The following is a 26,547-nucleotide window of genomic DNA, read 5'->3' as shown; positions in this document are numbered from 1 at the left end:
GCAACAGCTCATCTGGGTTACGATATGCATAAAGTTACAAAAAAGTTATGTAATGCATTATCATTATATACACATATGTACATCTATATAATATACATATTATATACAGGACTGGCTCTAGGAATTTTGCCACCCCATGAGTAGCATATTTTGCCACCCCTTCCCCCATATTTTTCATACAGTTTATGCTAATTTTGCCACCCCATGCAATTGCACATCTTGCACCATCGGTAGAGCCGGCCCTGATTATATATTATTATAATATAATAAAATCGCAGGAGACATGCTAATATGTCAGAGAAAGTTGCATAACGTTAATTAGGAACAACAACAAAAAAAAGTAGTTAAATAGCATTTAAATTTTTTACATTTTACACCTGAGACAGGATCTTTTTAATACCAATATGCAAAAACCAATCATTTATATTATTATTCTGAACAGAGCTTTCTCATTTCTGTGAGAAAATAAATATTCTTTTATTCGAGTTTTGTATTTGTTTGGGTTAGTTTCATTTCTTATTGTTAAAAGGTAGCGTGTTGAATATTTTTGGCATTAAATAAATATAATGTTTGTGTATTGCTTCTTTATTTGCTTCAGGAACTATATATTTTAGGCCCTTATGAGGGCGCTCGTGAGGCAAGAAAATTCTGGTTTCAGATAAGTTTTTTTTAAATAATTAATTGTTTATAAGTGTATGTACATGAGTAAGAGTTGCTATAAAGGTTGTGTGCTTGTAGTGTTATTAGTGTGTGGAACATTTTGTCTAAATTTATTTACAAATTTATTCATATTAGAGCTTAGCATAGTAACTGGCAAAAGAAAGATGGCGGTGGCTTTGTCACTGCAGGAATTTAACTTCGATGGTCGTTTCGTGAAATGTGAGGTGTGCTACATGTATTTGTTTGATTACATTGATAAATTGTGAATATTTAAGGCAGATGGAAGGAGGGTGTGTGCAAAGTGCGAGCTTGAATGAGGATTTGATGAGTGCAAATATGTTGATGGCAGAAAATTAGTAGCGAGAATGTCAGGAGAATGAATGCTCGTCTAATAGAGAAGGATGGTGTGAAGGAGCAGCAAAAAAATGTTAAAAAACACTGAAAAAGAAAACAAGTGATCTGAAAAACTTAATGGATGGTAAGAAGAACGAAAGTGATGCGAATGTGGCGGAAGGCAATGAAATTGAGAGAATGTGGCGGAAGGCAACGAAATTGAGAGAATGAATGAAAGTGGAAATAGTGTGAGGCAAGATTTGAAATCTTGTAAAATCGAAAGAATGAATGACAGTGAAAGTTTGACAAGGATTGAACGTACGAAAACTCAAAAGGATGAATGAGAGTGAAAGTGTGACACAGGGTTCGAGAGTTTGAAAATTCGAAAGAATGAATGACAGAGAAAATGTGAAGCAAATTCGAAAGTTGAGTTGGTTAGGATGAGGCAAGAGATGAAATGGTTGCGGAATAAAGTTAAGAATATTCGGGAAATGTATAGGAGAGTGAAAATGATGGAAACTAATCATGTTGGTATGAAAGAGGTAATGAAAGACCTGCGAGTGGCATTGTATGGGTGACTCAGTTATTAAAGGTGTGCTGGATGAGAGGATGCAAGGTATGTTTTACTGGAGGTAGAATAAATAGAGTGATTTTGGCATTGGATATGAGAAGGAAGCGAGCAAAAGAGTTGGTAGTTTTAATAGGCACAAATGACTTGACTGAGAACAAGTAGCACGTCAGATTGGATATCAGGAGGTTGCTTAGACGGATAAAAGAGAATAGTATGATAGGAAAGGTAGTGTGTGTTGCCTAGGAATGAGAGTGGTGAGATGAGGCACAGAGCAAGAATTATGAATGATATGTTAGCTGAAATGTGTAAGGAGAAAGGAATGCAGTTTGTTAATGTGTGGAATGAGTATGAAGGATGAAGTGAACTATATAAGAGTCATGGACTGCATTTGAGTGGTTTTGGTGTGAGTAACTTGGAGAGACTGCTGCTGGAAGGTAGGGAAGTAAGTACAGAGAATGAATCTGATCAAGTGGGAAGAGTGGGAAAGTAAGACAGAAGAGATTGAAGATGTGGTTATGAATGAGGAAGTGAGGGGCATCAGTATAGAAAATGAGAAAATGGGTGTGCAAGACTGACAGGGAAATAGGGAGGCACAGGGTGGACACGGAACACAGTATGAGAACGGTGGATGCACCAAAAGCATGTAAATGCAGGTGTAGATGGGAAACGAATGGAATGACCTGGGATCAAGAGGAAACAGCTGGAATTGAAGAGAGTTCTAAAATGAATAAGCAGAAAGAGAAATGGCCCCAGTTGAGCAAGGAGAAATCAAATCGAATGAGTGGGATCAGTGGAACTAGCTGTAGATCCAGGAATCAGCTGTTGTGCTTGTATACAAATGCTAGAAGTGTAAGAAACAAGGTAGATGAAATCGTTGCATTAATTGGGTCTGTTGACCCAAAAATTGTTGGAATAAGTGAGACATGGTTGGATGAGGACGACATACTGACAGGAATAGAGATGGCTGTGTATGATATGTTTCATGAAGAGAGAGAAAGGGTAAAAAGGGAGGGGGAGTGCTATTGATGATAGAGAAAGAGTTATGTCCATACAAAGTAGAGATGCAAAAGGGAAATAGTGCTAGTGGTTTTGAGGTAGTATGGTGTGAGATAGAGGTGAATAGAATGAAATATTTGGTTGGATGTTGTTATAGACCTGGTAATGTGGATGGTAGTGACCATGAAATGTATAATCAAATTAGCCAAGCAAATAAGAAAAGGGTGATCAGTATGGGCGATTTTAATTATGGCAATATATTCCGAGATGATGAGATAGCAATTGGAAGTAAAGAAAATGAGTTTCTTGAGTTTTTGAGGGATAACTACCTCAGACAGTGTGTAACAGAAGGCACACGAGGATTGAGGACCTTGGATTTGATCATCATATCAGAGGATGTAATTATAAATGAGATGTCCAATCACCCACCAATTGATGAGAGTGACCATGAAGTGATTACCTGGGTGGTTGCCAGCAGTGTGAGGACCTCTGCAAGAAAAGGGTATATGTGGACCTACAAGATTATGATTATGAAGAGCTCAGGAGACAGTTTGCGGGTGTACCTTGAAATGAGGAGTCAGCTGGAAAAGAAACCGATGCAGCTTGGTGGATTTTTAAGAACTATCTAGTAGAATCAATGTCTAAATGTATTCCAAGGGTCAGAAGGTTAAATAAGTTATGTGTGAAATGGATGAATAAACAGATTAAGCATGCGATACAGAGAAAAAGAGCATTATGGAGGCAGCATAAGAGAAGTGGTAATAACCAATTCCATGAGGATTGAGTAGGGAGTTCTTTTGATATGTAGCCAGCAAAAAAAAAAGAATGATTATGGAAGAATGACATTGATTGGATAAAATGGTATAAAGACAGCTGTTGCAGAAGGTGTGGTGGAGATACTTAATGAGTAGTTCATAAAGGTCTTTCAATCTTGTGAATGTGACTTCATGGAGAGATTGAGAGCAGTTGATGATGGGGAAGAGAGACTGACTGTAAGTGAGCAAGAGGTGTGTGGGGAATGGAGAAAAATAGATGTAAATAAGGCTGTTGGACTTGATAATGTTTCACCACGTATTCCGAAGGAACGTGCCAGGGAGTTGACATCTGTCTTGACATATTTTTTTTAATACGAGTCTTGCACTGGGTCAAGTTCCTAAGGAATGGAAGGAGGGCAAGATTGTGCCACTTCATAAGGGAGGTGGTAGAACTCAAGCATCAAATTATAGGCCTGTCTGTGTGTGTCAAGTGTTTTGGTTAAGTTGTTGGAGAAGCTTGTGAGAACTAGGATCCAGAATTAGGTTGACAACAATGGTATTATCTTTGATGGATAGCATGGATTTGCTAAAGGGAGATCATGTTTTAGTAATATACTTACTTATATTAAGGAATAAGGTGACTGCTTTCTTGGACAGAGGAGAGGGATACACAGTAATATACTTAGATTTCACAAAGGCTTTTGATAAATTACCGCATGATAAGTTAATAATCAAACTATCAACTTTGATAGAGCAGATGGGGTTGGATATTAGATTAGTGCACTGGATCGGAGACTGGCTATCTGAGACGTATCAGCAAGTTGTGTATGGGGGAGCAATATCCCAGAAAAGGAAAGTCAGTAGTAGTGTGCCTCAGGGGTCTGTTTTAGGGCCATTACTGTTTAACTTGTATATTAATGATATCGGCGAAGATTTGGATGGAGATATTCAGTTGTTTGCAGATGATGCAAAGTTGGGAAGAAGAACTATGAAGAGTAGAGAAGATGTTGTGGTACTACAAAAAGACTTGAATAAATTGAGTAATTGGGCACAGGAATGGGGATGCGAGTTTAATGTTGCAAAGCGTAAGGTTTTAAAATTTGGGAAACAAAGATGGGATGCAGAATTTATTCTTGGTGAGGATATATCGTTGGTGGTGGAGGAAATAAGAGATCTGGGGGTGATAGTGGATAAGGATCTGAAATTTAGGGGATATTTTCCAAAATTGTGAAGACAGCATAAAGACTTCAGGGAATGATGCGATGGACACTGACTTGTGGAAGCAGGGAGATTCTGTTCCATTGTATAAGGCTTTGATTAGACCACACATGGACTACTGTGCCCAGATTTGGTCACATGATTTTGAAAAGGATGAAGAGATGTTGGAAAGGATCCAGAGACAAACGACTAAGGTAGTTTCTGAGCTCTGGAATGTCGAATATGAGGAAATATTGAGAAAATGTAATTTACAAATCTAGTGGATAGGATGAAGAAGGGAGATATGATAGAAACCTACAAGTTAGTAAGGGGTTGTTATGGGATCAATGTTGAAGAGATCCCACCGTTTTCTGTAGAACCTCTCCAACATTGATCCTATAACAACCCAAGTTTTTTTTTCCATGCAGAGTTGTAAATGATTGGAATGCTTTGCCTGAGAGTGTGGTGTCTGCAGAGAATTTGAGTTCATTTAAAGCACAGTATGATGAGCTGTGTGTATGATAAAAGGACCTCCTGGATTAGTCTTTGACTCCATGCGGTCTTGTGTCATAATAATGTCTACTAAGGAAGGCATCTTGTTTGATATTTATGTATTCTTGTGATTTTTTTTATGAATAATAGTACCCCATAGGGTATTACTATCCCTTAGATATTTATAGCAATGTGTAATAAATACACTATACTAAACATAGATAGCAATGTGTAATAAATACACTATACTAAACATTGAAGTATCCTTATATTAGTTTCTAGTTAAGATTTGAATTACTTTATTCTGAGTCAAGACTAAAGGTTTCAGTATAGTGTGATAGATTCCTCCCCAATTTAATATATCATATTGTGTCCTTTGAATCCAGGTAGAATATAATATTTTTTAGCATATTTAAATTTAAGAATTTATTTAGGTAGTAAAGTCTGTTTAACATAATCCTTACTTTATTTACGACATCGGTAATATGTGGTTTCCAGTTTAAACTACTATCAATTTTTAATCCCAAGTAAGTTATTACACTGACTATTCTATTTCCTATTTTTAGGAAATAGAATAGTCATATTCTATTAGAAAACTTCTATTAGAAGAAATAGAAAACACTTTTCTATTTCCTCACAGTTGCAATTTGAATTTGTCCTGCAATTCCAATCATCCAAAATTAATTGTGCAGTGAAGTTCATTTTGCCTGTTGTATTTCGCAAGTTAAAATTTACATATTTAGTTTTTGAGACATTCAGACTGAGTTTGTTTGACTGGAACCAATTTTTTACTTTTAAAAGATCAGTTTTCACTATGTGTGCATTTGTTCAGCTGTGTCTGTAGAAAAAATTAGTACTGTATCATCTGCAAAAGTATTTATTTTACTGTTTAGTTTAAGATTGCACAAGTCATTGTATAAATATTAAATATAATTGGTCCTAAGACAGATCCTTGTGGTACACCACAGTCTACTGTTTTTGGAGCTGCTATAGCTGTGTTTAATTTTACAATTTGTGATCTGGCATTTAAGTAATTTTTGAACCAGTTTAGGGCAGTACCTCATATTCCAATGGCTTCTAATTTTTTTATTAAAACTTCATGTGATACAGTGTCAAAAGCTTTGTGTATATCTAGAAATACTGCTAATGTTAGTTTATGTTCATCAAGGGAGGTATAAAATGTATTTGTGAAGTTCAGTGAAGCATGTTCTGTGCTAAACTTTTGCCTGAACCCAAACTGATTCTCTGAAAAGAAGTTGTTTTTGTCCAAAAATCTCATGAGTTTAATTTTTACCAATTTCTCTAATATTTTCAGAAACACTGGTAGAAGCGAGATAGGTCTGTAATTTTTCAAGTTATTTTTGTTTCCCTTTTTGTAAATAGGTACAACTATGGCCTTCTTAAAATCTGATGGAAACATGCCAATCATCAGTGACAAGTTAAAGATGTACATTAGGAGTTCCATAATGTACATTTGGCATTCTTTCGCAATGCTGGTGTTTATATCATTGTATCCTGAAATAAATTTTGGTTGTTTTTAGGCTAGTTATAACACTTTCGATTTCATTTTCACAAGTGGGGAAAAGATATATGGAGTTATCATTTTTCTTGGGAGTGCAATTCTAAGGAGTGGTTTTAGCATTTTTTGGAATGCTTTCACTGACTGTGGAAAGTGATTATTGAATGCTTCAGCTAATCCTCTGTCTCCATTTTCTCTATTCTTATGGATATCTGTAAGTATGGGGAGGGTTTGTTTGTATATATATATATATATATATATATATATATATCTTTGCCAATTAATTTATTCACAATTTTTCATTGTTTTCTGGGGTTTCCTTGGCATTTTAGGAATTTATTTCTGTATTCATTTTTACTTTCTTTTAATTTATGGTGTATTAGATTTCTATAGTACTTGAATCTGTGTTCATAATATTGATCGTGCAGGTATTTTTTAAACTTTTTAAACCATTTTATCTCTAATTTTTATGTAGTGTCTGATTTCCTATGTAATCCAGGACTTTGTTTCTTTCATTCTGTCTATTATTTTAACTTAAATTGAGTCTTGTATTTTATTGTTTAATATTGCAATAAATTTATGATACGAGGTATCAATATTTGTTTCTGTCGTTATCTCTTCCCAAGAGACAGTTCTCAAGTTACGCTTCAATACTATGGAGTAAATTGTTGTGTATGGAATGTTTTCGGTTGTACTGTCTCTGTGCTGTACTTGCAAATATACTTTAATACTGATTGGAAAGTGATCCACGAGAGGTCGGCACAGAACTGCCACTTGGATTTTGTTTCTACTTTAAGTTCACCTGAATACATTATGTTGGAGGTTTAATGGATTTTTTACAACACTCAAAAAGAATTAAAATAGAATTTAATACTTCCTATATTTCATCCTAGTCACTAGGACATCTACGGGGATTACAAAGACAATTAATGTAACATGCACACAAAAACTTACAATACTAAGCCCAACCACGCGGGTGACAATAAAGTCCTATCTAGGTGGAGCGCCCTCTAAGGGCAGTAGTAGGTGGCCTGGAATGTAAGGTGGGACCTCTGGTGATGACTGTTTCCCAAATCTTCGGAAGCTTAATGCAACCATGAAAATTGATCTTCATTTTAACACATTTCGGTATCACTCTTGTATCCCGACATCTTTTTAAAAAGGCCAGCTTATTTAGTTGTCTAGATAGTCGTAGTTTTGACTTACCGTATTGCTTGGATTTGCGTGCTAACTCTTCTCCATGGATGATTAGAATTCTTGTGTAGAGGCTTAAGTGCTGTGAGGACATTATGTTGGAGGTTTAATGGATTTTTTACAACTCAAAAAGAATTAAAATAGAATTTAATACTTCCTATATTTCGTCCTAGTCACTAGGACATCTACGGGGATTACAACGACAATTAATGTAACATGCACACAAAAACTTACAATACTAAGCCCAACCACGTGGGTGACAATAAAGTCCTATCTAGGTGGAGCGCCCTCTAAGGGCAGTAGTAGGTGGCCTGGAATGTAAGGTGGGACCTCTGGTGATGACTGTTTCCCAAATCTTCGGAAGCTTAATGCAACCATGATGTCCTAGTGACTAGGACGAAATATAGGAAGTATTAAATTCTATTTTAATTCTTTTTGAGTGTTGTAAAAAATCCATTAAACCTCCAACATAATGTCCTCACAGCACTTAAGCCTCTACACAAGAACCCGAATACATGATCTAGGCATATTCTACCACCATTGAATTTTCTCATGGGGGACATCAATATATTGTTTGAGTCCATGCATGGCAAGTAAATCTAGATAATCTTGAGAGGAGCCACTATTCCTCAGCAAGTCAATATTCATATCCCCAATTATGAGAACATTGTCACTTCTGATCTCATCTAGACTACACTCGAGTTCTTGTATAAAGTTGGACTCTGTGTAGCAATGCGACCTATATTTATATATACATATATATATATATATATATATATATATATATATATTATGATGTTTTAAATATAAATTTTAAATATAAATTTTCAGCTGTTTTCATTTTTATGTTAGTAATGTTATTAACAGATATGGATTTCATATTTGATAAGTTTCAAAAGGCATTAAAAGATATTGAAAGTTGGCTGCATATTTGCTGATAATTCTGTGGATCATCACTAATGTATTAGCATAATGAAGAATGTACTAATAACATCTGGACTGTGCTCACTGTCTATGAAGAAATTTTGTGTTGCAGTGTTTTCTTCAATCATACCTCACATCATCTTACTATTATTAACAATAAACTATTTTTTTCTCTGTCTGCTAAACATAGATTATCTAGTTCAGTATTTGTGCCTAGGGGGGGGGGTCTGCAATTGGTACTTCTATTCAGCAGAGCACTGATTACTTGATACTGGAACAAACACAATCCACACACACACACACACACACACACACACACATCAAAATGGAAACAAACACAGCTGTTTCTAACATTTCAGCTTACATCCTCCATATTCAGTGCCTTTAAACACTGATTTCCTTGCCATTCTTCAGTAGGACAAGAACAACTATATCAACTGATGATATGCAGATCTCCGGGGAAGATCAGATTTCTCTTCTTTTGCTGACTAACATCTCTGGCATGAACATTACATCCATGGCATACTTCAAAGAATTTGTTCACCATTTCTGCACAACTACTTTTTTACCTCTAAAACTGCCAACAGTGCAAATCCCAGATTCATTCAACCTTGGATTCACAGTATTCTATCCAACTTTAGAATACTGTTCTAAACATTCATGATGGTACACTAAAAACTCTCCCTAAAACTTCTAGGTGCATTCAGAAAAAGAAAATCTTTCTGAACTTATTCTCCTCTTTTCATATAGATGATAATCAGTATCATCTATATGAATCACATTATGAACAAAGATGGCATTAAACCTCATATCAAAATCAAAAATATTCATCTCATCTGTACCTTATGCAGATGATGTTATACTCATAAACACATATAGTACAAGTCTTCAGGATTCTTTCATTAATTTCAACAACTGCTAGAAAAAAAAACTGGTAAGAAAATCAGTAATAAAATGATAAAAACTGTGAAAAGAGGCAGGACACGGAGAAACGTTGAATGAATTGTCAATGGAAATCACACAGAACAAGTAAAATACTTCAACTATTTATGGATTTAGTGAATATGATAAATTATATTTGTAAATATGAAACAAAATAAACAATGCTAATGTGGTGGTGGTGTGGGGAATAAATTATATGGAATAAGAGAGAAATTAGCCAGAACACTAAGTAACAGTATACAAGGCAACACCTCAAACTTATGGATCTCAGAGAATCGGGTTAGAAATAAAACAGATGATCAAAGACAAGAGATCATGGACATGATAATTCTTAGAAAAATCAGGGGATTGAAAAAAATGAAGATATTAACAGGAGGAGAGCTAACCTGAGATGATATGGTCACTTAAACAGAGTGGGATAGGAAAGGGTAGAAAAACAAGTGCTTGATGGCAAGAAAATTATTATTATTATTATTCAGGCCTCCATGGAGTCAAAAGACTCATCGTGGGAGGTCCTTCCTAAGAACATAAAGTCTGTAAACTCATCAAGAGGAGGTCCCCCCCCCCTCCCAAGAAACACAAAGTCTATCATACGACTCCTTAAACTCATTGACCGTTCTCGCTCTCACCACTCCATCAGGCAATGCATTCCACGGTTCAACCACCCTCCATGCAATGAAACCACTCCTCACCTTCTTGCTCACAGTTTCCTTTCGTAACTTCCAGGGATGGCCTCTTGTCATCACTCCTTCCTGCTGTTCAACCAAGCGAAAGAACTCCCCAGTGTCAACCCTGTAACCACCTCTCAACAGTTTAAAAGTCTCAATCATATCACCTCTCCTTCTATCCACCAAACTCTGCAGTCCACTTTCCCTCATCCAATCCTATAACCAAAATTGTACAGTCCTGAAACAATCTTTGTACCCTTTCCACAGTTAATTTATCCCCTTCAAATCCTGGGGACCAAATCTGAGAACAATAGTCTAAGTGTGGTCTGATCAGAGACTTATACAACAGAATGATAACCCTTTTATCTCTGGAGGTCAGTGTCCTTCTCATAATTGCAGCAATCCTCTGTGTTACCTTCACTACCTTTGCAATATGTCCACTAAATTTCAGGTTTCTATCAATCATCAACCCAAGATGTCTTGTTTCCTCTACTTCCTCCAGTATAACTCCTCCCATAGAGTATGCAGTGTCCCATCGATGTTTCCCAAACCTCAAGATCTTACAATTTGCTGTATTAAACCAACACCCCATTCATTTGCCAATCTATCTAGCTTATTCAAATCCTCTTGCAGGGCTACCACATCTGCACTATTACTAATAATCCTTCCCAGCTTCGCATCATCTGCAAACAACTGAATATCCCCTTGCAATCCACTGGCAATGTCATTGATATAAAGGTTAAACAATATAGGTCCTAGTACTGAGCCCTGTGGGACCCCACTTGTAACCCTCTGCCTCCTTGAAACTGCTCCACCATACACAACTCTCTGATACCTATCAGACAGCCAATCCTGAATCCAGTTGACCAATATGACATCCAGACCCATGTGCTGCAACTTAAATATCAGCTTATCATGTAGCACCCTGTCAAATGCCTTTGCTAAGTCTAAGAAAATTGCAGTATATGCCTTTCACTCATCTAATGTTCTTGTAACTTTATCATAAAAGGCTAGCATATTGCTAAAACAAGAGCACCCTTTCACAAATCCATGTTGACTCTCACAGATAACATTACCCTCATCTGCCCAATGCTGTATACGGTCCCTCACTACTTTCTCCAAGATCTTAACAACTACTGATGACACACAAACTCGCCTATAATTAGACACTTCCAGTCTGTTACCACCCTTATGCAATGGCACTATCTTATCTTGCTTCCATTCCCTGGGCAGACTTTGCAATATGTCCACTAAATTTCATTTAGTGGACATATTGTCTTCCTTCCATTTCTTTATTCCAACATTATCTTCCTTCCATTTCCCGCAGCCAGACTTTCATTGAAAAGCCAGGTTAAAGGCACTATCAGTTCCCTAGTACATTCTCTCAAAACTCGTGGTGAAATACCATCCAGTCCCACAGCTTCACTGACATCCAGAGTACTCAGTATCTGAAACACACTCTCCTTCTGTACCTCTAAACCTTGAACCTGCCCTATCCCTCTAGCATTAAAACTGACTTCTCTAGGATGAAATACTCCAATAAAGTGTTCATTGAACAATTCCACTATGTCCTCTGCATCAGTCACTCTATTCCCATTTTTATCCCATAATATCATTCTTCCACAGTCATTTCTCCTCTTACTGGCCACATAGCTAAAAAATTCCCTAAGATTACTCCAAGATCAAGGTACTAATGCATTAAGTAATGATTTAACACTCCAAAATGCAAGATCTGACAATACTAGAGATATGACAATAAAATATTGAAAGTAAATTACCAATAGGAAGCTACTAATGATGTAAACTTAATTATGTAGTATTATCAGTTCATTTTTGGGGTACACATCATGAAATTAAAGCTCTGGGACTGAAATAAATTAATCAGAAATAAATGATGCTAGAATCTGTGATTTATGACTGATGAATTGTGCCCAGGTTTAGCTTAAACCTGGGCACAATTTCAGGTTGATGGTCTGTAAGCTGCAGAGATAGATCAGCAGATACAGTAGAAAAGAAATTTGGTAGACAGGCAGAAAAAAGGAATATTGTAGAGATATCAATTGTTAATCAGAATTTAAAGAGATAGATTGTTATTAATATTATCAACATCAGATTATATCAGTCTTCATGGAGTCATCATTATGAGAGGTTCACTCAACCAACAACATGTTTATCATACTGAACTTTAATGCTAAAGCATTTACAATGGATTCTGGTGTGTTCCACTCATCTGCAATTCTCCATGTTAAAATCTACTCATCTTTAACTATTTTTTATAATTTCCTCTGCAAAATTTATTATTATTATACAGACATCTCCAGGGAGTCAGAACACAGGAGATCCATTATTCACACAATATTTATCATACCTCTCCTTAGACTCATTCACTGATGAAGCATGAAGCACTCACAACCACTTATGGCAACCCATTCACTACCCTCCAAGCAAAAAAAATCTAGTCCTAATACCCTTGCTAACCACACTTTTAAAAAATTTCCACTGTTGACACAGTAGCGGATTATGTTTCTTTCAGGCACTAGGCATAATTTTGTTATAAGGCCCTTTATGTAAAAGTGTTTTTTATATTAAAAAGACAATAAAATCCTTAAATAATAACAAGTTTTTTCTTTATTTATAATTATTTATTTAATTTTCCAGTTAGTATTATTTATATTAGATATCTAAAAATATATTAAAAATAAATAAATAATAAATATAAATGTTCACTAAATTTTTAGAGGCATATTATCTTTTTTGCTATGTAATTTTTGAGGCCCCTCAAGACAACGATGAGGCCCTAGGCATGCACCTAGTGCACCTGTTGGGTAATCCGCCACTGTAAATTTATTCCTATAAATCACCTTGATAACTTATAAGCTTCTATCATGTCTCCTCTTTATTGCCTATCAGCTAGTTTTTGAAGCCCACAGACTGTCAGTCTATTCTCATAGGGAGCATTCTATAAACCTGCCAACAATGCCATCATTCTCCTCTGGATCCTCTCCACCACTTCTTCATCTCCATGAAAACCAGGTGTCTAAATCTGTGTACAGTTCAGATGTGGCCTTGGCAAAGCCTTATATAGAGGAACAATAACCTTTCTATTCCTGCTTGTTAGTGTGTTCTTCAACAACTGTGTAATCTGATATGCTGTTTTGGTTACTCTCACAGTATGCTCTCTAGCTTCAATTCCCTGTCCACAATCACCCCAATGTCTCTACAATTTACAATGTCCCTTGTAGTTTAGTTCCATCAATATAGTACACAGATTGTGATTTTTGCTTCCATAGTGCATCTCTTACACTTGGCCACATTAAACTGGCAGCCATTTCCATTTGCCCATATTGCTAGTCTGTTTTAAGTCTTCCTACATCACCTTCATTTACCATTGCTCTTCCAAGTTTAGCATCGTCAGCAAACAACTGAATATTTCCTGTTAAGTCATTTCCTATATTGATGATATGCAAATTAAAAAGAGGACCAAGTACTGAACCCTGTAGTACACCACTGGTCACTTGTCTTCTTGACTCAACTCCTCCATAAACCACTCACTGATATCTGTCATCAGCCACTCGCTAATCCAAATCAACAGATTCATATCTATCCCTATTTGCTCCAATTTATGCAATAGACTTCTATGTGGAATCTTGTCAAATGCCTTTGCAAAGTCTAGCAATATCACTGAGTAGCCATTTCCCTTATCCAGCTCACTATCACTTTATTAAAAAAAATTAAGCAAATTAGTAAGGCAAGACTTACTAATTTGCTAAACACTAAACATCTCATGGTTTTGTGAACCCTTCACAAAACCATGTTGTTCCTTATAAAGTATCATATTCCTATCCACCTAGTTCTGAATTTTGCCTTTCATCAATTTCTCCAACACCTTAACCACTACTTCTGAGATGCTGACTGGCCTATAATTTTCTTCTTCTATCTTGGAGCCTCCTTTATGCAGTGGGACTATTTTGTCCACTTTCCACTCAATTGGTACCTTCTCAGTACTGAGGCTTAAATTAAACAACTTTGTCAGAGAAGTTTATAATTCCTTTGTATATTTTCATAATGCATGAGCCAATATGCCACTTAATCTCATGGCTATGTTCACATTGCGATTTTCTGCAATATTTTAGGTACCTCCATTTGCCTATCAGTCAATGTCACATCTGGCATTGCAATATCACCACCCAAATGGTACACTGACCATTCTCCTCTTTTCATGTAAAATCAGTGTCATCTATATGGATCATACAATTTATTCAATAAAATCACCTCACTAACTTAAACATCTCTATCATATCATCTTTTTTCTGTCTATCGAACAACTTTGCAATTTGTATTCCTCTAACATCTCTCCATAAACCAACATTCCAGAGTCTTGATACCACCTTGGTTAGTCATCTCTAGACCTTCTCCAATGTTTTCACATCAAAATGAAAACTAGGTAACCAAATCTGAGCACAATAGTCCAACAGCAGTCTGACCAATGCTTTATACAGTGGTGCAACCACCTCCTTAAATGGATGAGATTCAAGACCTGAAGGTGATGGTTGACAGTCCACTGAAGTTTCAAATCTCATCCCTTTTGTAGCAAACCGCGGTGACGGCGCATTGCATTTGTTGATTTGTCAGCCTGGTTTGCTGAGCGGTTGGCATATCTGCTCTCCAGCCAAGAGGCTGCAGGTTTGAATCCAGCCGTGGGTATGGATGTTTGTGATTGTCTGTGGAAACACTAGTGGTAGTGGTGGTGGGCAGTAGATGGCATTGGTGTAGTTGCAGTTGGTGGATTGAGTTGTGGAGACAGAGCTGTAGAGTAGGTACCCTCCCTCGATGTGTCTTTGGACTACCTGGAGGTATCACGTAATAATAATAAATATTTTGCAAAGCATAAGGATATTATCATGTATAAATATCCCTTATCCAACACATTTGTCATCTTGTTAAAATGCAAGTAGATTGCTAAAACAAGCCTATTTACAAATTCATGCTGAGCATCATAAAGAATCTTATGTCCATTATTCCAGTCTTGTATTCTGTTCTTAACCAATTCTCCATTACCTTGATTAAAACTGCAGATATACAGACAGATCTATAACTGGAAACTGCAATCCTAGAACTATGCTTGAGGAATGGTACTATCTTGCATTTTTCCATTTCCAATAACTCTACTATATCCTTTGTAGTTATCACTCTATCATAACTGGCAATTAATGCCACTCTTCCATATTATTCTTCTTCTTGTTTGACACATAGCAGAAGAATTCCCTTGAATTATTGGCTTGACTTTTTTTTCTTGTGGTTCTTTTATAAAATCTTTTCCCACAGAGCTTACCTGATTTCACTCCTACTTTATTTGATTGGTTAACTCTTGGTATACAGTTAAGCCTTGTTTGTGTCACATGCTCCCTAATCAATTTCTGTCAACTGTAGTTAACTAGCCCTTTTTTTCTGCACAACTCATCAACCCAGGATAATGATGCTAGTTTAATACAGCTCATAATCATCTACATCATAATTCAACACATATCCCTTTTGGCAGTAATATTTTTCTGTTTGACCACCTCCCAAACCAGTACCTCATGATCTCTCTAACCATCTGGCAGCAGTATTGATAACCCCATTAACAACCACATCCTGAGAATATCACCAAAGATATTTTAAACTTCAAGTTGCTTGCATCACATGATCTTCCTTGTTCCCATACACAATCTCTGCACTCCAATCCACATTCCTATAATTAAAATGTCCTTTTTAAAAATTTTTATTCTTAGTTTTATAAAAATTTTTATTCTTATTTAAAAAAATATTTTTTTAAAATAACGACCTACCAATTTACCTACATATTTCACAATCAAGGTTCTCTACATTTCCTGCCTTATAACAACACCCTATTAGATATACTCTTTTATTATTCCCACACCAAAAAATATTTAACTTCCACTCTTAATGATGGACACAATTTCTCTGCTATCATTAATAGTATTCTTGCATCCCTCTTTCGCTTTTGTATCTTTCATTCCCCCCCCCCCCCCCCAAAAAAAGTACTATCATCCCATCCTGAAATAAGTACTATCATCCTGAAATAACCAAATTTCTCTTACACCAATTATCTTGGGACATAATGCAATCAAGCTCAACTCCCTACTCTACTATAGAACACCTCCCTTCAGTCAGACCACTCCTGTTTCCCTGATCCTGATTCATCCATACCTTTATGCATTCTTAATCCATGCAGGAGTATCAAAGAGACGGGAACGCATTTGGAATTATAAGGCAGGTGATTATAATAGTCTAAGACGTCAACTTGGGGAAGTTTCATGGAGGGAGGAATTGGAAGGCCAGGATATCATTAGTGCATGGGAAATTATGAAAGAATATTTATTAGCAGCAAAGGTAAGTTGTATACCACTAGTCAATAAGAGGACACAATTTGGAGTAAAGTGGATGACAAACAATATTAAATAGGAATTGCATGTGAAAAAGAGGCTATGGAAGAGATATAAGAAGACAGGTGAAGAACAGATGCTTGAAGAATATAAGACACAGGCCAGAAGAGTGACTAGTATGGTAAGGAAGATGAAACTGGAATATGAGAAGAGATTGGCCTTAAGATCCAAAGAAAATCCTAGGGAATTTTTTAGATATAAAAAATTCCCTAGGATTTTTTTGGCCAGTAGGAGAAGAAATGACTGTGGAAGAATGATATTGTGGGATAAAAATGGGAATAGAATGACTGATGCAGAGGACATAGTTGAATTGTTCAATGAATACTTTATTGGAGTATTTCATCCTGGAGGAGTCAGTTTTAATGCTAGAGGGATAGGGCAGGTTCGAGGTTTAGAGGTACAGGAGGAGAGTGTGTTTCAGATACTGAGTACTCTGGATGTCAGTGAAGCTGTGGGACTGGATGGTATTTCACCACGAGTTTTGAGAGAATGTGCTAGGGAACTGACAGTGCCTTTGACCTGGCTTTTCAATGAAAGTCTGGCTGCAGGAAAGGTGCCCATGGAATGGAAGGAAGGTAAGATTAGTGAAATTGCGTAAGGGCGGTAGCAGATTGGAAGTGTCTAATTATAGGTCATAATATAATAAATTAGTTTAATCCTTTATCCAAGTGTGAGCAAACAAAGTTTGCGCCTGAAGTATCTTCAGGACTAGGGTAAGGTGATACCACACCGGGGCAACTCGTTGCAAAGGTGGAGAGAGCTACCAACACTCCTATCTCAGTATCTCCCATAATGCAAAACACATCTCCTTGCGGATATGTCTAATGTTATGCATTAAGGGAAGGGCCACTGCCCAGACTAGTTTCGACCTTTATTGAGGTCTCTTCAGTGGGAGCCAGGCCCTAGTGGAAATACCAGGCAGAAGCATTCGCAGGTCATCTCTACCTATAGGAGTTGCCAAATGGTGTGCCACCCTTTTTTTAATAAATTACTCTGGATTTAGAGAAGGTTGTTGAAAGTTTATTTTTCACTTGGTTAGAGTATAATATAATAAATTAGTTTAATCCTTTATCCAAGTGTGAGCAAACAAAGTTTGCGCCTGAAGTATCTTCAGGACTAGGGTAAGGTGATACCACACCGGGGCAACTCGTTGCAAAGGTGGAGAGAGCTACCAACACTCCTATCTCAGTATCTCCCATAATGCAAAACACATCTCCTTGCGGATATGTCTAATGTTATGCATTAAGGGAAGGGCCACTACCCAGACTAGTTTCGACCTTTATTGAGGTCTCTTCAGTGGGAGCCAGGCCCTAGTGGAAATACCAGGCAGATGCATTCGCAGGTCATCTCTACCTGAGATAGGAGTGTTGGTAGCTCTCTCCACCTTTGCAACGAGTTGCCCCGGTGTGGTATCACCTTACCCTAGTCCTGAAGATACTTCAGGCGCAAACTTTGTTTGCTCACACTTGGATAAAGGATTAAACTAATTTATTATATTATACTCTAACCAAGTGAAAAATAAACTTTCAACAAAAATAATTATAGGTCAGTTTGTGTCATCAGTAGTTAGTAAGATCTTGGAGAAAGTACCGTATACAGCATTGTGCAGATGAGGGCAATGTTATCTGTGAGAGTCAACATGGATTTATGAAGGGGCACTCTTGTTTTAGCAATATGCTAGCCTTTTATGATAAAGTTACAAGAACATTAGATGAGGGAAAGGCATATACTGCCATTTTCTTAGACTTAGCGAAGGCATTTGTCAGGGTGCCACATGATAAGCTGATATTTAAGTTGCAGCACATGGATCTGGATGTCAGATTGGTCAACTGGATTCAGGATTGACTGTCCGATAGGTATCAGAGAGTTGTATATGGTGGGGAAGTTTCAAGGAAGCAGAGGGTTACAAGTGGGGGTTCCCACAGGGCTCAGTACTGGTACCTATATTGTTTAACCTTTATATCAATGACATTGTCAGTGGATTGTAAGGGGATATTCAGTTGTTTGCAGATGATGCGAAGCTGGGAAGGATTATTAGTAATAGTGCAGATGTGGTAGCCCTGCAAGAGGATTTGAATAAGCTAGATAGATTGGCAAATGAATGGGGTGTCGGTTTAATGCAGCAAAATGTAAGGTCTTGAGGTTTGGGAAACATCGATGGGACACTGTATACTCTATGGGAGGAGTTATACTGGAGGAAGTAGGGGAGACAAGAGATCCGGGGTTGATGATTGATAGAAACCTGAAATTTAGGGGACATATTGCAAAGGTGGTGAAGGTAACAGAGGATTGCTGCAATAATGAGAAGGACGCTGACCTGCAGAGATAAAACAGTTATCATTCAATTGTATAAGACCCTGATCAGACCACACTTGGACTACTGCTCTCAGATTTGGTCCCCAGGATTTGAAGGGGATAAATTAACTGTGGAAAGGGTACAAAGGCGGATAACAAAGATGGTTTCAGGACTGTACAATGATAGTTATGAGGATCGGCTGAGGGAATGTGGACTACAGAGTTTGGTGGATAGAAGAAGGAGAGGTGATATGATTGAGACTTTTAAACTGTTGAGAGGTGGTTACAGGGTTGACACTGGGGAGTTCTTGCGCTTGGTTGAACAGCAGGAAGGAGTGATGACAAGAGGCCATCCTGGAAGTTATGAAAGGAAACTGTGAGCAAGAGGGTGAGGAGTGGTTTCTTTGCATGGAGGGTGGTTTAACCATGGAATGCATTGCCTGATGGAGTGGTGAGAGCAAGAACAGTCAATAAGTTTAAGGAGTGGTATGATAGACTTTGTGTTTCTTAGGGGAGGACCTCCCATGATGAGTCTTTTGACTCCATGGAGGCCTGAATAATAATAATTAATTAATCCAGTTAAAATGCAATTCTTCAATCTTAAACCATTCTAACTTCTTTTCAAATTCACTTCAACTTTGGACCCATCTTCCTCTTGTTTTCACAACCTATTTCCCAACCTCTCTAGCTACACTAGCTTATATTTGCTATGTGCCCTCTCTTTCTAAGCTAGCAGCATCTCCAAATGTAACACACCAAATCCAGTTAAAATGCAATCCTTCAATCTTAAAGCATTCTAACTTATCTTCAAATTGACTCCATGGATTCACAACTTGAAAACCTTTGCCTTATACAACTCCATCTTGCCATTCTTTATCTATTTTCCTTTTCAATTTAATATTATGATGTTGCCAGATTGGTAGAGCCTCTGTTACTAATGGCTCACACAAAAAGGTAAGCAAGTTTGAGCGTGGTTAGTAGTTGGAAGCGGTCAATTGTTCGATGCTGTTGGCATGCTTTCCCTCGATGAGTCTTTGGACTCCCTGGAGGTGTCACATAATATCAGGGAAACATACTAACCAAGACTATTATCCTTTACTTCATACAACGACTTCCTCAAATCCCTACTTACATTCATTTTTATCACCATCCAAATCATTCCACAGATGATCATTCTTTCCTTACATCTAAGCATCAGTCATTTGTTTCTTCAATGTTTTCTGTCTGTAAAACATATTTTACATGCTATGTTATTCAGCAAATTTCTAATATGAGGGGTTTCTGAAAAGTAAGGTAACATTTTTTTTTCCCTTGAGGATATTTAATGTGTGGAGTAGTGTTGTGTACCAAAATCGCACTGTTTGTCATGGATTCTGGTTGTCTGCATCGAATGTTGGCTTTCAGTTAGTCCAATGGTGCACAGTAAAGCTCTGCAATGATTGTAACTCCCTTTGGCAAGGTCCACCAACAAAATGTCTTTGAGATCCCAGAAGACTGTGGCCATGACTTTTCAGACAGTGGGAACAGTTTTGAATTTTTTGTGCACAGGAAATTGTGATGTTTCCAGGTCATGGAATCTTGTTTGCTCTCTGGTGTAAAAGTGATGAACCCATGTTTCGTCTCTTGTGACTAGGTAAGCAAGAACCTCCTTTCTTGTTGTATCACAACAGATTCTCCAGCCACATTCCCATATGTGTTGCCTTATGCTCGTCTGACAATTTTTGGGACACCCAGCAGGAGCATACCTTTCGAAAGCCAAGTACATTGTTAACAATTTTGTAAACAGTACACTTACTCAAATTCACCACTTGAGCAATTTCATGCAGTTTCACTCACTGGTCTTCAAGAACTATTCCCTTCATGTGTGAAATGCTGTAGTCTGTCCTGCTGCCTGATGTTAATCTTCAAAGTCACCACAGCCTGCTTTAAATTCATTGCATCAAAAATACATTTGCTTCTTTGAAATCACCTTTTTACCATACACAGCAACCAGTTCATGGTGAATTTCGCTTGGTAAAACCCCCTTTTGCTTACAAAAAATTAATAACTTTACAGACACCTGTTTTTGGACCACACTTGCAAGGTAATCACCATCTTACAGTTGGAATTGGCTGTGAGGTGACAGTAACACCACACTGCTATGGCCATCTTTTTGAATGTTATTAATGGGTATATATCTGTCCACTGTGTTTTATCTTGCTCCCTTTCAACATTATTAAGAGAAAAAAAAATGTTATCTTATTTTTTTGGAAATTGTAATTGAATCCCTATATAATGCTATATGATTATCCTTTGGCTATTACTTCATACTACTAACTTTGCTCCTTCTCATTCACACAATTAGTTTCTCATTCCCCTTTGCAATCATTACTAGCACTTTTATTAATTTTTTTTATTTACTGCTCTTCGTAATATAATTTTTTTTTTTAAACACCAATACATTATCACACTGTTAATACTTTTCTTTTCAATCTTAGTCTACAAATCTTTTACTGAAATGCACAAAACAATTTTTGCATCATATCAACTTAGAAAAATCTAGGACAACCCTCGCTTTTTGAGTTGTCCTGAATTTTTCCATGTTGCTGACATGCACTTTGTTACGGGCACCATTTTTAGAATGTTTACCACCAGTGAGAAAAGCTGCAATGACATAAACCAACAAAATTAATACAAAGAACATCACTGAAGAACACCTGTATCAAGCCTGAATATTAAAAAAAAAAAAAGTACTATTGTAAGAAAAAATAGCAACACTAAACAATTCAAAACACTGTTTTCTTAGCACAGTTCAAAAATAATGCTAGCAACACACACACACACACACACACACTAGCAATATTGAATCAGAATATGGTTAACTAGAGTATGATAACTAGATGTTTGTTAACAAGTAATGCACATACGTACAATAGAGTAGTTTGCTTAAGGAAGTCATGAGCATATTAACATTGAATGAGTTCAAGAAAAGTATGATGTTTCATGCAGTAAGTCCTAGTCACCATTAAAGACTCTGCCATCCATGGTATATTAATACCATAGACAGGCAGGAAGTTACAGAAAAGAAGCAACTTGTTAACTCTAGATTTGAAGATCTGCAGATTATGTTTTAGGAAATACATAACAGAGGAGGATGTTCTACATGACAGCAGGGCAGGAAATGAATAAGAGAAAGAAACATTTATTCTGAGTGTGGAGTTGAACTTAATAGGAGTGGTTGCCATTACTGCATGCTTTTAAAAATTTAGGGGAGAGAGAGCAGAGTACTTACCAATTCTAATAAATAATGACCACAGAAATATCCAGAAAAATGCACAAGGCAGTGATAGAATGTCTGTGTCAAAGAGAAATGAGTAAAATGGTGATAGGTCATTAATTATTCTAATCTGTTTCTTTTGAGTCAAGATTTGTAGGAGTTCTTTGGGGCACTTTTTGCAAATATGAGAATTTAATCATTGGTTGGATGGATTTCTGATTAGCATTTTTAAGTGAAACCCACCAATGAAAACCTGTATGCCTGTAGTTCATTATACAAGTATCATGGGTGAGCTAAGTGTTACATAATCCAGAAACCTGCTCTAGAAACCAAACATGGAATTTTTTCAAGTCATTTCAAGGCTCCAGTAAATCCAGAGTCAGTTGTCATCTCAGTGGGCAGTAAAACTGCCTAAAACCCAAGGTCATTCACAAACATCTCTGCCCACGGTGGTTGGAGAGGAGATATGCTACGAGGCTATTAAGTTAACAGTTGTTCAGAAGTAAAGTAACACTTGATACAGTTTCAGCCATATTTGGCTGTATAGTCGTTAATTTCAATCTCAGATGCAGTTCCTCTTCTTAGTCTTAAGATCTACAATGGCCAAAAATCCAACTTCGCACAAACATGAACTTGGAAATGGAAAAATGAACCTTAGAGCTTTATCTGTTAATTCAGGAAATTCATTCTGTATTTGTAGCCAAAATGATAATGTAAAATTTCACACAATAAGTCAGTTAACTTATCGAGCTCAGCTTTATAGGGGTTTCAAACACATGTATGTAGAAAGTATTTTACCTTGGGTATAATAAATGTTAAAAATACCAAGCAATTTTAAACCCGGTTTTACTCCATTTCCCAAGTAAGCAAACAGACAAACAAGTCAAGTTTGCGCCTGCAAGTGATGCAAGTCTAGCTGATCCTACAGGTAGTGCAAGACCAAGGCAACTCGTGGTAAAGGTGGCATAAGCTCTGATCACTAATCTTAATATTTACCCTTAATGCCAAAACACATCTCCAAGAAGGGGATGCATGATGTTTTGTATTAAAGGCAAGGGGCCACTACCCAGACCGGTTTCGACCTTTATTGAGGTCTCATCAGAGGGAGCTAGGCTAGAAATACCAAGATTTAGTAATACAGAGCTTATAAGTATTTTACCACAACAAGTTGCCATAAGGTGTTTTAACTTTATTAAATAAAAATCTCTGGAGGAGATATAAATGTAGAAAGTATTTTACCTTGGGTATAATAAATGTTATAAATACCAAGCAATTTTAAACCTGGTTTTACTCCATTTCCCAATTTAAATTTGCTTTTCTCCATTTAAAATTGCTTGGTATTTTTAACAAACACATGTATATTTAATGTAAAATGTGAAGTTAGAATAATATTCAAATAATTCCTTATATTCTTGTAAAGTACATAAAATAATTCCTGTTGAAAGTCATATGAAAAACTAAAGAGAGGAATTAAACAAGATCAGGAGAATGAATCAGCAAAAATAAAAATTTGAAAGGTCTTGCGAACAAAGTGCCCACATTAGAGATGTTCAAAGGGTGAGAGTCGAAGTGACATCATCACACCACAGGGCAATCATGGAAACTTGAGTATTGAAACAAAGGATTAGAAATACTTAAGGGGACTGAGAGGGAAGAGAAGCTCTTTTTTTTTTTTTTTTTTTTCACTTCTCAGAGGATCCAGTTCCGACTGTGAAGAGACGAGGCCGTAACCTGCAAGGACAAGGTAAAGGCTATTACCCGAGGACGTGACAGAGACTTCGGCAGTTCTTTCCTAACTACCCGATGGAAGATCGTAGCGGATGTGTCAACAGGATATCTCCCCAATATCATCGAACTGTTTTCAGGATGAAATCTGCCACGTGGATGTGAGTTCTCCACGATAGAAACAGCCATTGTCGTAGGAAGGATATCGTCCACAACTCTAGTTAAGAGCACCGCAGTTATCTATGGAGCGCCTAAGTGACTATTGTACCCTGAAGAAGAGGAACAGAAGCAAGAAAATCCAGACCGAAATTTTATTCATGTAATGGGACTGTGAATGTAAAGGTTACTGTGAGTAGACACGCTTTGTCAATGTTTTTTTTTCCTCGTAATTGTAAATGCATAGGATTAGTATTAGTATAAATGATAATTGTGCTTAAAGAAAGGAGTTGATGTGAAATTGAGTTTAGTGTTGCAGATGTACAAAAGTAATATGGTTATGAACAAAGAATGGAAGGAACTGAATTAGATTAGAAATAAGGGAGCAACTGCTCTTAGATTGTAAGTTTGTTGAGCAACGTACTAAAGTTGTTGAAGCTATGTGTTTAACAATTATGTGAATGTTAAGTTGTTTAGTATAGTTATGATTAAGAGAAGTAATTTCCTCTCCAAAGTAATATTTGTTTAATGACCTTGCCTGATCTTTTGCCAATGCACTGTCTCGAAAAAATAATTGCAAACCTGTGTGCAGATTGATAAAAAATCACCATGACACTGTATGAGTAGATGTAATTTTACTATAAAATTTGCCTGTGTTCCTTTTCCTGAGATTCTCAGTCTATATTAATTCAATTAGGCTGGGGCATTTGGTAATCAAACAAATTTGTCTAGTTGAGAACAATGAGAATTTTGGCAAATTGCTAGTCACAAGTTGGACACATTAGAAACCTTAATGGCTGTTGAGTTTATTTTTCACTTGGCTGCTTAATGGCTGCATTGCATGCAGCAGGAACTAAGGATAGAGTTAAGAAAGAATAAAGGAGGGTCAAATGTAGGGTAGAGTTAGATTAAGAAAAGTGATAAAGAATCATTTTAGAAGCAAATATTAATCTAACAAAGGTGCATTCTAGAATCTGTTTAAGAGTGATTATAATAGAGTAATAGACATAACACTTGCAATCCAAGTATACATAGACATTAACTACGCCGCAGTCGACAATAGAGACAACAAAGATAATAAAGGCAAATGAGAGGATTATAACAATAACATATTCTCATTGTATTTATTTTTTTGGAAACCATCAGAAGATGGTTCTAATCTATACCAAAGGGCAACAGACCTTTTGGCACAGGTTTGTTCATACTGAAAGGGTATCTTATCCACTCAATATCAATGTCCAATTCAGGGAAATACTTTTCTAGATTCATTTGTAAGCTTTGGAAATGCTGCATGATAGTAATTTTCACATCATCATCAATTTGTTCATTTGAACTTGCAAGCAATTCATGAAGAGATGGAAATGCGCAAATTCTCATTACCAACCTGCTTTTGCCATAACTTCATCTTTGCCAATGTGGCGTTCACTTTATCTTGAACATGAAATATAGAAATTTCCTTGCCTTGCAAAGACAAATGAAGATTATTTAATACAGTAAATATATCTACCAGGTATGCTGATTGAGCCAATCTCAGATGTGGTTCGATATGAATTACTTGAAACGTGGATTTTCATGGATGGGAAATGAAGAGGAAACTATTCCATTATGTGTTATTTGTGGTGAAACTTTAAAAAATGAAAGCACGAAACCATCTCACTTAAATCGCCATTTTGAATTGACACATAATGAATACAAGGACAAAACTGTACAATTTTTTCAAAATAAACTAAAAAATTTAAAAGAATCTCAAAAAATGATGTTTATCGTGTCAGGAGGTGAAAATAAGAAGGCTTTAGAAGCTGCATATTGTGTGTCGCTATTAATAGCAAAAAGTGGTGCAATGGAAACAATTGTTGAAACTTTGGTCAAGCCTGCAGCAAAAATAATAGCAGAAATTATGATCAGAGATAATGCAAAAAGATCTTTTGATTGGATTTGCCTTTCAAATAGTACTGTTCATCAAAGCATCACTGGAATGGCTGAAAACATAAAACAAACATTGTTACTGATATATGTAAGAGTCATTATTATACATTGCAGGTCGATGAATACGCAAAAATTACAAATTTTGCAAATCTTCTAGTGTTCGTTAGGTACAAAAAAAATCAAAAACTTCACGATGACCTTTTATTTTGCCAACCCTTCCCAGAACATAACAGGAAAAGAAATATTCAACAATATAAATACATTTATGCATCAAAACAAGTTTGACTGGAAATGTTGTGTTGGAATAAGCATGAATGGAGTGAAATCCTTGGTTGGATCTAAAAAAGGGCTTGTTTCAAGCATTCAAGCTATTGCAGCAGGAGCAAAGTCTACACTGCTGCATACAGAGGAAGGCTTTGGCTACACATATGATGTCTACAGACCTAAGAAAAGTTCTGGATGAAGCTGCAAAAATCATAAATTATATTAAAG

The 26,547-nt window shown here is 36.6% G+C and overlaps 1 protein-coding gene across 2 annotated transcripts in view; it reads right to left on the bottom strand.

The window, feature by feature from the left end:
• LOC150105412 (uncharacterized) overlaps positions 1-26,547 on the bottom strand; it is a 131,035-nt gene that overhangs the window by 29,313 nt on the left and 75,175 nt on the right. The window lies entirely within an intron of this gene.

Source organism: Typopeltis vanoorti, chromosome 6 (assembly GCF_054136105.1).
Source record: "Typopeltis vanoorti isolate ZY-2024b chromosome 6, IOZ_Tvanoo_1.0, whole genome shotgun sequence".
NCBI classification, from domain to species: domain Eukaryota; kingdom Metazoa; phylum Arthropoda; class Arachnida; order Uropygi; family Thelyphonidae; genus Typopeltis; species Typopeltis vanoorti.
The sequence above is the reverse complement of the archived record's forward strand: the minus strand, read 5'-3'. Positions and strand labels throughout refer to the sequence as shown.